Source organism: Triturus cristatus, chromosome 4_1 (assembly GCF_964204655.1).
Source record: "Triturus cristatus chromosome 4_1, aTriCri1.1, whole genome shotgun sequence".
Classification (NCBI taxonomy): Eukaryota; Metazoa; Chordata; class Amphibia; order Caudata; family Salamandridae; genus Triturus; species Triturus cristatus.
Window position 1 is genome coordinate 842193253 of NC_140585.1, and position 12234 is coordinate 842205486.

A 12234-nucleotide genomic window follows, 5' to 3' on the forward strand; every position below is an offset into this window, starting at 1 on the left:
CCTTCCGAGAGGCAGGAGCTCACTGCGGTAGTCACGGGGAGCCAGGGAGGACATACGAAGGTAGGAACAGTAATGCCGGTGGAGAAGACGTCGCCTCGACGAAGGACGCCGAAGAGGAGGGGCCAAGAACAGGAACGCCGGTGCGAGAGAAATCACCTCGACAAAGGACACTGAAGAGGAAGCTGACATTTCGGAAGAGCTGGTAAGTGACCCGGCGCTGAGCTAAACTGTCCCGAAGCAGGAGGACGAACGTCTCTGCTCAGGATCAGAGAGTTTTTGTGCTTCCTGCTCATGCGCAATGACAGGAGTCGGCCATCTTTGTAGTTCACCGGTCGCGAGTGACCGGCCAACATGACAGTGCACCCCCTCTACAGTCCCCCCACTGGTCTAGGTTTATCAGGATGATGCCTGTGAAACAGATGCAATAGCAGAAGGACGTACACATGACGAGCTGGCTCCCAGGTGCGCTCTTCCACACCATAACCTTTCCATTGTATCAGATACTGGAGTTAACTTCGCACCCTTCTTGAGTCAATAATAGTTTCAACATCATATTCAGGTTCATTGTCAACCATCAAGGGGGATACGAGTGCCTAGTTCCATAGGTTTCAAGAGAGAGACTAGTAATACTGGATGTCTCTTTAATACAGCCGGAAGGTCTAATTTCATAACAACGGGGTTTATACCCTTACATATCTTGTAAGGACCTATATACCGGGGTTTAAATTTACAATTTCCTTTCAGGGTAAGGTTCTTCGTAGATAGCCACCCTTTGTCCCCTTGAGTATACAGAGGCTCAGAGCTTCTATGGAAATCCGCCTTTTCTTTGTAACTTGTCTTAGCCTTTTCTAAATTAACTATTGCTGTCCTATGTATATCTTGTAGGTTTCTTACAAAGTCAAGAGCTGCAAGAGTTGGACGGGAAGAAGAAAGTGGGGATAGCATGGTGCGTGGGTGAAAACCGTAAGTGCAATAACAAGGAGAGTAAGCAGTAGAAGAGTGGCAACTATAAATTCAGCAACCCATACAATCTTGTCCCAGTCTGAAGGGGAGTGGAAAAACTAGCATCATATGTACTGCTCGAAACACTGATTTTCTCTGTCAGTTTGACTGTCTGTCTGAGGGTGATGGCTGGATGACAATTTCACATAAATCTGCAATAAGGCACCCATCACTTTACAGAATCTGGAAATGAATTGGGCTCCTCTATCGGAACAGAGGGAAGACCATGTAAGCGTACAATGTGTTGAACAACTAGAGACATGGGGAGTGCCTTCAACGGGATAAAGTAGGCTATCTTGGTCAATAAATTGACCACAACCAGGCGAGTAGTGTTTTCCTGGGTGATCTTAGGTAAATCCAAGATAAAATCCAAATCCATAAAATCCATAGACACTGTATGCCAGGGGCTAGGTGGAGTGGGCAATTGCATTAACGAACCCGCGGGGCCTGATGAAAAGCTTTCCCTTGTGCGCACGCATGGCATCTTTGAATGTATGTTTGGGCGTCCCTCCCCATACCGGGCCACCAAAGTGTCTTTTCAGTATTTCCATGGTTTTCTTGTACCCCGGGTGCCCAGGAAGAAGATGAGTATGGCTCCAATCTAGTGCTTGTTGCTGTAGGTTATGAGTAGGAAGCACCAATCCCCCTTAGATGTAAAACAAATCCTGAGCCTCAGTGACATCATTGGTTCTTACTGTATCTTCCATTTCTGCAGATCCTAGGGCCTCCTTAACTGTTTTCATGAACTCATCTTCAGAACAAAGAACGCCTATTATGCGTTCCCTAAAATATGGGAGGGGGCTCATTCTGAGGTGCCTCAAGCTCATAACCTAATCTGGACAGGGCATCTGCTTTCCCGTTTTTCTTTCCTGCTTGGAATTGTATGATGAAATCGTAATCGCTAAAGAATTGTGTCCAACATAATTGTCACATGCTCAAAGCCCTTGCGGATTTGAGAAACTGCAAGCTACGATGATCTGTAAGGACCGTTATTCTATGGTTAGCTCCTAAAAGATACTGCCTCCATTTCACAAAAATCCCCCTTATAGCTAACAGTTCCTTGTCTCCTATGACATAATTCAACTCAATCGGTGGTAATTTGTGTGAGTAATATGCTACAGGATGAAGGCATCCTGTGCTTGGGTCTGCCTGAGAAGAACCCCTCCTACTGCCAATTGTGAGGTGTCTGCCTCAACTACAAAGGGTCACAAAGTATCTGGATGTCTCAGTATGGGTGCTTGTGTGAATGCTTCCTTCAATTTACCAAAGGCTTCCTCGGCAGCAAGGGTCCACAGAAACTTAACCCCTTTTTTAGGAAGCTTGGTAATGGGGAAGGCTAAGTCAGAGAAGTTACTACTAAAGCGTTTGTAGAAATTGGCAAAGCCAAGAAAACTCTGGATATCTCTTACAGTCTTTGGAGCTTGCCAACGAGTAATGGCTTCTAACTTCTGTGGGTCCATACTAATTCCTTGGGGGGACACAATGAATCCAAGGAAGCATACATGGGAGGTATGGAATTGACATTTCTCTAGCTTGCAGTATAAATGATTGTTTCGCAAACGTTCAAGGACCCTCCTACATGGATTTCATGCTCTTGTTGTGACAAAGAATACATCAAAATATCATCAATATAAGCAATAACAAAGAGGTCCAACATGTCTTTTAATACTACGTTGATAAAATACTGAAAAGCTGAGGGGGCATTATATAGCTCGAATGGCATTACTAAATATTCGTATAGGCAAATTTAGTACAGAAATCCGTCTTCCACTCATCCCCCTCCTTGATTCTCAACTGATGGCATGCTCCTCGCAAATCCAGTTTGGTGAAGATTGTGGCGTCTTTCATTTGATCAAGGAGGGAGGATATCAGTGGCAGAGGATACAGATTCTTGATCGTAACATCATTAAGGGCTCTATAGTCTATACAACATCTAAGACCCCCCTCTCGTTTAGGTATAAAGAAAAGAGACGAAAAGGCCGGTGATCTGGAAAGGCAAATGAAACCTATTCTAAGCATTTTGTCTTAGTACTCTTGCAGATATACGTTGTTTCTCTGTTAAAGCGTATATACTGCTGCAGGGTATGCGGGCACCAGATAATAAATCGTTTTGACAGTAATACGGTCTGTGAGGTAGAAGGCTGGTGGCCTTTTCTACATCAAAAACCTCTTTCAGGTTGTGATAAATGGCAGGCAAATCAGGTGATAGAGCACGGGTCACCAGCTCTGGTTAAACACACACACACCTAAATACTCACCTGGGCCCAGACCATTCACACAAATGAGCTAGCAAACCCCGCTGATATCAATTTTTGAGTTTTAACTGTAATTCTGTAAGTCTGATCCTCTAAATTCAAAGAATAGTCAACTTTTTTACTGCAAGCAAACCTTTTCCGCTTACTCTTCACACACTACGAGTAAAACCCTTCCGCTTACTCTTCACACACTACAAGTAAATCTTTCCACTTACTCTTCACACAAGCATCAGAGAACCTGCTACTCCTTCAGTATTACGCTTTTTAGGTGATAAAAGACCAAAGTTTCACCAGCGGACTCCTTTGCTACCAATTACTCTCACTTTTATAGGAAAGAAAAGAATCCCTAAATCAGTGCTTCTTGTCCTGCGTAACTTTCAGCACTTTCCTGATCCAGACAAGTAACCTCACTGCGGTATGGCTTCCATTCGCCACCCACTATTCCATATTCCCGGGAATTTTGAGACAACATGAAACAATACATAACAATTAACGAATAGCGGTTGTTAATGCATAAATCAAATAATTCAATCCACATTATTTTCTACCTAACTAACTAGAACCGAACCATGCCTCTGCTACCAAAAGAAAAACTGATAGAGCGCGGGTCACCAGCTCGGGTTAAACAAACAAGTACTAAAATACTCACCTGGGCCCAGACCATTCACACAAATGAGCTAGCAAACCCCGTTGATGTAAACTTTTGAGTTTTACCTGTAATTTAATTTCACCTTTACCAAGTCTTACCAATTTGATTTCCTTATTAATTCCTTTTTTGATGAATCAGGTTTTTGAGATAGTTTAAGGTAGAAAATGACATTTAACTTAAAACTTGAAATAACCATAAACTCAAAAAGTTAAAAAAACTTTATCTAAATCAATAATTTTGTGAGTCAGAATCAATTACAGCTTAAACACATTCTTTCAAGAGGCAATTTAAAGTCAAATAAAACAGTTATAACAATGATCAATGAAGACGGTACCTGTGAAAAGGAAAAAGAGAGAGCAGGTACAATGACAGATTTCGCAGAATTATATTTACGTAAGGTGATAGATTAACCCAACTCTTTGAAGATAGACCAGATAGAATCTACCAGGACAGGATGCAGACAAAAGATTGGACAGATTCGGATCGGAGAAGGTGACCTCTTCTAAATGCAACACCAGCGTCGCACCCCCCTCTGATACTACTCTCCTCGAGTGTCCCTCTTCCGAAATCCCCTTCTAGATGATTAGATTAGCGATCAGTATCTCAATTTCTCGAGCAGAGTTTCTGGCAGCAGCAGGGTCTGAGACAGCGTCTCGGACAAAGTCTGTAGCAGCATACGTGTTGGGTCGGTGACGAGTCGGAATGAAGGATCTGACAAGTCTGACAAATTTACTAGTTAACTTACCTCAATTATACTATTCTGTATTCGTGTACCACCCCCCAAAATTGCAATATTCGTGTTTCCCATATTCTGATTGGTCAGAGCGAGGAGTTGAGCTCAACACACCTTATTAAAAGTAATAATTTCACTGTGGACTATTGTTCTATGTTTCCGCCCCTTAATTTACTTTCCCATAGCTTTACTCCCACCCGCATTTTACATTATGATCAATACATTTTTGCAACAATATTTTATTTGCCTCTCGTGTTCAGGTCAGCAGTTCCTTTTCCCAGGCATCTCAGTTCAATGTGGCCTTGGCTGGGTTTCAAGTGTGTCATCCTAGTTTTGGGCAAGTTTCTATGCGCATGCGCACGGATCATGTGGGGTAGGGATTTCAGTCACCCTACGAGGCCCAAACGTGAAATAATAATAAACAGCCTCATGCATCAACAAAGACTCTTGCGATTCCTTAATAGCGATTTTTAAGGAATCGCAATTAAGGAATTGCAAAAGCCTATGCATGTAGGAATCGCTATAAAAATAGCGATTCCTTAAAATTCCTTAATTGCTAGTCGCAAATAGCGAGTAGCAATTAAGGAAAGCCGTCCCATTCATTCCTATGGGCCTCCAAGCCCATAGGAATGACTTGGAGATTGCATGAGCAAATTGCGAGTACCAGTAGGTACTCGCAAATTGCTCATGCAATTTCAAGGGTGCAAGGGTGTCCAAATGACACCCTATTGCACCCCTGAAATTGTTCTGTGCACAAATGTTGCACACACACATGCTCCAAGGGCATGTGTGTGCGCAACATGAAACTTTGAAAAATGCACAAACATGCATTTTTCAAAGTTATTGCAAATTACCATGCAGTTCAACTTCATGGTAATTTGCTCCCCCTATTAGCGAAATCGCTAATTTTTTAACTTTAATGCATTGCATTTAAGGAATCTCAATTTGGGATTCCTTAAATGCAATCGCAATTTAAGGATTCGCTATTTACTGATTCCTTAAATTCCGATTTTTGCATTTGGTTGATGCATTGGGATTCGGTTTTTTTTACTCGCTAACGGGTGTTATTAGCGATTCGGTATTTTACCGACTGGAATTTGGCTTGATGCATGAGGCTGAAAGTCAGAAAAAGACACGTTATAATGTGACAATAAATGATTTCACTGTATACCACGTATCTCTACTTTATCCCCATTTACTTATTTTAATCTTTTGCATTCGTGTTTAATAGAACTTACGAGTTTTAGTTCAAGCAGTAGCATATGCGTTAACATGTGAGTTTCAAGCGGCCATTTTTTATTTAAGCTATTGCGCGGCTGCAAATTTTTCCCACCAAGCGACAGAATACGTCATACTACGTAGATGCAGTAGACGCATGCGCAATAGAAATCCTGCGTTTTTGGTGGCCATTTTAAGACACTCGGGTTACTTGTTAGTAATACACATAGGAAAGCTTCCCCTAGATACGGTATGATGTGTATAATGCAATATTAGTATTTACAAAACGTGTTGGTTACGTGGTTACATGTTATTTGAGAGGATTGCATACAAGCAAGTTTCTTTAATACGAAACCTTGCTCCATCACAGGCACTTCAGAACTGGTGAGTACCGCAACTTTCTCTGAACTGACTGAATTATGGACATCATGCCCTTTACAGTTATCAAGAAGAAAAGCTACCGTCATCCCTTTCCAATTAATAAAGGGACTGTCTTGACACAACCAAGGCAGCCCAAAAATGGCCGGAAACTGAGGAGACTGAATTAGATCAAATGCAATTGTTTCTTGATGTTTCTCCTCTATGACTAAGGTTAAGTCAATAGTAGCATGTGTAATTGGACCAGACTTCAGGTTACTGTCGTCTATAGTTGTAACTTCCTCCCAAGAGGATTTAGACACCAGAGGAATGTTCTTACTATGTGCCCACTGTTAGTCCATAAAATTACCTGTGGCACCAGAATCCACTATTATTTGAATATCTATAGCCTGTTTTCCCCATAGCAGGCGAGAGGAGAGGAAGAAATGGTGCGGAGAAGCTAAAACTACTTCTGTTTGCGAGACTGTCAACCTTGAACTACCCGAAGTCTTTGTCTCATTATACTTCGGGCTCACTAGTTTTCCGACGTTTTTTTCTGATTTGGCTTCACAGGACATTCTCTAAAGAAATGGCCCTGCTTTCCGCAGTATAAACACAATTTTTTGTCCCGCATTCTCTCTCTTTCTTCTTCACTAAGGGGTTCGCTAATACTCCCTATCTGCATAGGTTCTGGTGCTTCTATTGTTTTTTCAACATCAGGTTTTTTCTCTTTATAGACAAACACTCAGCCTTCTGACCTCCCTCTTTCTCTTTTCCTCTCACTGATTCTATGATCTAACTTGACCACCAAGTCTATAAGGGCAGTGCATGTCTCCGGAGGATCCACTACTTGTGCTAGGAGATCTTTTAAGTCATCTCTCAATCCTCTGTAGAAAAGGGAGCTACATTTCTCTTCAGGCCACCCAGTTTCTGCTACCAATCTATTAAAGTTAGAAATGTAAGTTGTCATGTCCTTTGTCCCCTGTTTCAGGTTTAAGAGCTCGGTATCTACTGACTGCATGAAGGAGTACCTGTCGAACAGCTTCTTAAGCTCTCCCTTGAAAGCGGTGTGATCTTGCAGCAATGGGTCAGTTGTCTCTATGAGGGTTATGGACCAGTTGGCTGCGGACACTCGCAAATATGATAGGACAAATGCTACCTTAGCTTGGTCGGACGAAAAGCATGCGGCTTTACACATAAAGTGGAGCTGGCACTGACTAATAAGAGCTGCAAACTTGGTGGGATCGCCCATAAAACGCTCAGGAGAGGCCAACTGAATAGACTGAGGTGTAGTTACTTGTATAACCAGAACATTAGTACCGGGAGACTGGGAGGAAGGTGGAAAGTGAATCCCTGTCATGTTACCCAAACTAGAGTCGGTTCTCATGCCCCGTTGAAGGGAATCCACACATGCAGACAAGGCCTAGGTTTTCTTCTTCAGATTACCCAACATGTGGGCTAAGTCTCTGAGCGTTACCTGACTCATTTCCATAACGTTCGGCGGAAATCAAATTTTCTATTTTTGGCTTTGCGTTCTGTCACGTTTCTGCAGGAACGCCATGCAAATGAAGAAATATCCTCAACCTCTCCTGGTCACCTATTGTAGCCAACTGAGTCAAAGTACCAACAGTAACCCTGGGAAGAAGGGGGAAAAAAAACAAGGGGGAAAACACAAAGGTCCCAAGTTGCACCCCAGTCTAGGACAGTACCAGTCAACCAAAAGAAATCACTGTTAAAAGAAAGAACAGAAGAAGAGTTAAGTATACATGCTATTTCTAATCCTATAATATATCCTTACTATTTGTGCTTGTATCTACCTGGATAATTCTCTTCTTCCATGCATTTCTGGTAGCTAGGGTAAGTTAGTAATGTATATATCTAAAAGGTAAAGAGGTATGAGTAATTAAGGTGTTCTCAGTTAAAGAGCAATTGTAAGAAAGAGGTAAGGGAATCTCTGTGCCAGAACCCACCTAAGGACATGTAGCAATCTGACCAGCATTGCTTCACATCTCTATGAGGCTCCATTAAGTGCAGAATTATATCCACCTTCCCTTCAGGCAGAAATAACTGTTTTCCTTATTTTTTTCAGGAATTTAACATGAAGTGACATGAATAATAAGCAAGTACAGTTCTCCGTAGACTCAGAGCCCAAATCAGATAAGTGTTGATTATCACTATGTAAATCAGAAAAGTCAGTGTGTAAGCGCTCTTACCGTGATAGAGGTAATGCAGACTTTTAAATATTTTTCTTTTAGTATAGGCAGCAATCCTTCCGAGACAGGAGCTCACTGCGGTAGTCACTGGGACCCAGGGAGGACACACCAAGGTAGGAGCAGAAACGCCGGTGGAGAAGACGTCGCCTTGACAAAGGACGCCAAAGAGGAGTGGCCAGGAACAGGAACGCCGGTGCGAGAGACGTCACCTCAACAAAGATTGCCGAAGAAGAGGCCGAAATTTTGGAAGAGCAGGTAAGTGGCCCGGCACTGAGCTAAACTGTCTCAAAGCAGGAACGTGAAGCATCTCTGCTCGGGATGAGAGTTTTTGTGCTTCCTGGCCATTCCCGCTCATGCGCAATGACGGGAGGCAGCCGTCTTTGTAGTTCGCCAGTCGCGAGTGACCGGCAAACATGACAATGTAGATTTTCCTAATAAGTTATGACGGAAAGTCTTAATTTTATTAAAGACACGGAGGTGAGTATTATGCTTTCTTTTCTTGCATTTATTCCAATAGCAGCAAGACAAGTATAAAAACTACACTCCCCAGAAGGCTGTAGGAGAAAACTACTGGCCAATGGGGAGAACAATAACGTAAAATAAACCAATCAGGTCAGGCCAACCATATAAGGACCTATCTGACCGCAAGCAGTCCTCTTTTCTTGTGCGAGTTAGGAAGAAGACGAAAACAAAGGAACCAAAAATAACAGTAGGTAAACAGTCAATATCCAGGTAAACAGTTCTTGAGTGAGGAACACCATGGACGAAACATCCTGAGGAAACCAAGTTGGCAGACAGATGGACGTCGACGTCGAGAACTCTGGTTAGGTAGGACCAGACTCACGAGGAAGGCGGTGGTAATGCTGGAGTACCTAAGGGGGGGAAAACAGAACAAATTAGAGCTGTTGTGGAGGGATAATACTCGCCTCCGTGTCTTTAATAAAATTAAGACTTTCCGTCATAACTTATTAGGAAAATCTACATTTTATGGCAAGACCGGAGGCTCCTATTATGCTAGTTCAAAGCATATCAACAACCAGAGAAGAAGCAGTAATCACAGGTTTACAATAGAAGGTCTTGAAAACATTATCATTAGACCAATCTGCTGACTTAAGGATATCCTCTAGGCGCGAGCCTGACCAAAAGGCTTTAGAAGCCATGGCACCCCTGGTAGAATGAGCACCAAACACAGAAGCATCAATGCCCGCAAGAGACATGATCCAACGGACCCAACGGGCCAGAGTAGCAGAAGAAACAGGAAGGTGAGGTTTGCGGAAAGAAATGAGCAGTTGGGTGTGGGAAGAAGTCCTAAAGTCAGCAGATTTTTGTTCATAGGCTTTTAAGCAGCGACCTACACATAATTTCGGTTGAGCTGGAAAGTAAGGGTAAAACACTGACTGTAAATTTGTTTTTGTGCGTCTCTGCACTTGAAACAACACTCCAGTAGGAGAAAACTGCCTTGAAGAAAGGTCTAAAGCCCTAACATCAGAGACACGTTTAATGGAGACTAAACACAACAACATAGTAAGTTTTGCAGATAACATTTTCAGGGATAGAGCAGCATTGTCAGGCCAATCCATAAACAATTTAAAAACCAAATTAACGTCCCATAAAGAAGAATACTTAGCCAACGAAGGTTTGGAAAATCGGACTCCTCTTAACAAACGGCAAACCAGCGGATGAGAGCCAACCGGTTTATTGTCGATGGGATGATGATTAAGTGAAATGGCTAATCTGTACAGGTTCACCGTGCGATAGGACTTTCCAGCGCTGGCCTACGAGGATAGAAAATTAACCACAAAAGTCACAGAGGCTGAAAAGGGATCGATAGACCGTTCCAGACACCAGCTTGACCAAAGAGACCAAGCGGATTTGTATGCTCTGGAAGTACCGGGAGCCCAGGCCCGGCTGATAAAGAGTGAAGCTTCCTGAGAAAGGAGTTGGTCAGTAGAGAGAGGCCAGAGAGCTTCCAGGCCGAAAGAGTCAGGGACCGATCCAGAATGAGGGTGTGAGGGGAACCTCGAGGGTCCAGAAGAAGGTCCGTGGAATGAGGGAGAAGGACCGGAAAGTCCACTGCTAGTTCCAAAAGAAAAGGAAACCATATCTGGGATTGCCAAAAGGGCACTACCATGACTAGGGACGTTTGCTGGCGTCGAATCTGGGAAAGAACCCTGTTGATCATAAGAAAGGGAGGAAAAGCATAATTGAGATGAAGTGACCAATCCTGAAGGAACGCATCGGTCGCTAAAGCTAGCGGATCCGGGCGCCAGCTGTAAAAACGAGGTAACTGGGAATTGAGGCGGGACGCAAACAGGTCGATGAAGAAAGGGCCCCACTTGAGAGAGAATGAAACACGGAGGGAAGTAATCTCCAGTCGCTGGAATCCCGGAGATACCGAGAGTGCCAATCCGCGACGGAATTGAGATCGCCGGGGAGATACTCGGCTTGGAGGGAGAGATTGTGGAAGAGACAGTAATGCCATAGACTCTTGGCGAGTTCTGCAAGGGGTTTGGATCTTGTGCCACCGAGACGGTTGATGTAACGGACCGCAGAAACATTGTCCATCCTGAGAAGAATGGAACAACTTACCTTGTTTTTTGCGAGACTGCGGATTGCAAAGGAGCCTGCAAGCATCTCTAAACAGTTGATGTGCAATGATGACTCCTCTAGAGACCATGTACCTCCAGTCGAGATTGGTCCACAATGGGCGCCCCAACCCGCCAGACTGGCATCTGATTCTAATACAAAATCTGGGGCCGTGGCAAAGATAGTCCTTCCGTTCCACGCATCTAAATGGTCTATCCACCATTGCAGTTCGGAACGCGAATCTCGGTCTAGGAGGATAAGATCTGAGTAAGCCAGCCCCTGTCGTATTTTTAGGCGCTGAAGGGCCCGATAATGAAGAGGACCTGGGAAGATGGCTTGAATGGAGGTGGAGAGAAGCCCCACGATCCTTGCGAGGGAGCGAAGGGAGATTCGGGAGAGAGAAAGAACTTGAGAAATTTCTGAACGAATAGCTGCAATCTTTTCGGTAGAGAGAAAGAGAGACGCTGATGGAGACTCCACGCGAAACCCCAGGAACTCTACTCTTTGAGAGGGAATCAACATGGATTTCTCCGGATTGATCAGAAAACCGAGATCGAGCAGAAGGGATTGGGTCACCTGAAGGTCCCGCAAGAGACCTGGTTTGCTCGCATTCATAAGAAGAATATCGTCCAGATAGATGATCAGGAGAATTCCCAAAGCTCGAAGATAAGCCACCACAGGTTTCATGAGTTTAGTGAAACACCAAGGAGCCGAAGAAAGCCCGAAGGGGAGCGAACAAAACCGATAAGTGACGCCCAGCCATTGAAACTGGAGGAACTTGGAATGCAAGGGATGGATAGGAACTGTCAGATATGCATCTTGAAGGTCCAAGCGGACCAACCAATCGCTGGCTCGCAGAGTGTCTCGCAAATGGATAATGGTCTCCATTTTGAAATGCCTGTAAACAACAAACTGATTGAAGACTTTGAGGTTGATAACAGGACGCATCTTTTTGTTCTTTTTGCGAACCAGAAACAAGGTGCTGAAAAAGCCCGAGGGATCGAATGGGAGTCTTTGGATAGCTTTCTTTGCCAACAGGGAAAGAATTTCTTGAGAGATCAAGCGCGACACGTCGGCGGAAAAAACCAGAGGAGGAGGCAAAGTATCCTGGAAAGGAGGAGCGTAAAACTCTATGAGAAAGCCTTGGACAGAACTGAGAACCCAAGGGTCTGAGGTTAAAGTTTGCCATTTGCTTAGAAAGAGAGCTAAACGCCCTCCCAC